The 1,707-nt window shown below is 35.0% G+C and overlaps 1 pseudogene; it reads right to left on the bottom strand.

Moving 5' to 3' along the window:
• Positions 1-258: 258 nt before the first annotated feature.
• Positions 259-763, bottom strand: LOC103584031 (annotated as a pseudogene).
• Between the last annotated feature and the right edge of the window lie 944 nt (positions 764-1,707).

Below are 1,707 nucleotides of genomic sequence, written 5' to 3'. Positions count from 1 at the left end.
TATATATATAAATTATTAACGACCTAATTCTGTTTTTTAAAAAATGGTTTCAGCAAATGTGAAAATAGTAAATCCTGTTGTTTCTTTGTCAATTCAAGACACTAGAAGAAAAGAAGATGATTCATTCTTCTATAGAAAAAGTGGATTTAGAGAACAGTTCTGATAGCGTTTCCCATGGTAAAGTATCAAAAGATCTAATAAGCAGCCACCTCGCTCAGAGGGAAACAGTGATTTCAATGTGTTCCTCTTCTGAATTGTTCAGTAACTCCAAGTGCTTCTCAAATCGGGAGGCAGGTTACTGGCATTAAGTTCATCATATTTAATGTCCCCTTGCACAGGGACATTATAGAAATCAAGAACATCTCTGACCCTGTACATCTGGTGGGGCCTGGAGTTAGACACTGCATGGCCCAAGTCATCACCTAAATGTGCCAAGAGACTGAACTTCAGATGACCATCTTCCAAAGAGTTGTCCTGCCAATGACTAGGAAAAGATGAATCCCAAACTTCTTTAACACGAGATTCCAGAAGACTCTGGAGACCTTCAGGTAGTCTGTATTTTTGGCTTTGTAAGGGTGGACACACCAGGAGAGGTTCTTTCTTTACCTCTTCTGCTCTCTCAGCCACTACTGGCTCCTTCTCTTTTCTAGATAAAGACCAAAATTCTCTGCATGGTGCCCCTGTAACCATTCACGTGAAGCCTCTCCTGGTAATGCCAGACACAGCACTGTCATCTTCCAGTAGAGCCTTGGGTCTGGAATGGCTATTTTAAATATAGCTTACAGACACTTCATGGGTAGCAGAGTTTGTATTTCCCAAACTCTGGGATAGTATTGTTAAAATGGAATTGATAACCCAAAAGTAAGGAACATTTACTTATTTAAATACTTGAAAAGGAGGAAGAAGTGGGTGCACTTGAAATTATTTGAATCCTAAAATATTTCATATACGTTCAGCCTACAGTAATATAATATGTATTATACTAAAGCTTAGGAAATTAGTGGAGAAAAGAAAATACTATAAAAATATAATCATACAGTAACATCTCTGTCAAAATCAGTCATAGCAAAGATAAAACTAATCTTTCACTTCAGAAAGTGGAAATCTAAGTGAATTTCAGAGTTCATTCAGAAATCTGTTATTCTTCCCTCTGGTACTTAAGCAGCAACACAAAGTAGAAAACACACACACACTTACGAGAATATTTTGCTCTTTAAAATCTCAAATTGTGATTCATGGCAGTAGAATGATTTTATTTCTGAGAGCAATTCAATTTATATTCCATCTGCTAAAATTCCTTCTGAAGCGTTGAAACAAAGCCAGTTTGGGGTTGGATTGCTTCTAAGAAGAGGAAAATAAATCACAGCTATTTATAAAGTATATAATATTAAGGAACAATAAACATTATTTTACAAATTTAAAGATAATTTTTTTACAAACAATGTGTAAAATTGGCTCTGTTGAAATAATTCCCATATATAGCACATTTATATTGTTTTATTATTTAATTCTAATCCTGCCAATAATGGTAAAACAGAAATGCTATAATTTAATCCTCTATTGGAATGTTGCTGATGAAGTACACAGTGGCGATGTTACAAAGGTACATGTGAATTGAAGTTACATGTTTCCATGGAAAGAGAAATTAAATCTTAAGGCTGTTGTCATTTGAGTCTCCGTACAAGTTTGAAGACTTGAAAACTAGTA

The sequence above is a fragment of the Galeopterus variegatus genome, unplaced genomic scaffold, assembly GCF_000696425.1.
Source record: "Galeopterus variegatus unplaced genomic scaffold, G_variegatus-3.0.2 Scaffold36296, whole genome shotgun sequence".
NCBI classification, from domain to species: Eukaryota; Metazoa; Chordata; class Mammalia; order Dermoptera; family Cynocephalidae; genus Galeopterus; species Galeopterus variegatus.
This window is presented reverse-complemented; position numbering and strand designations above follow the sequence as displayed.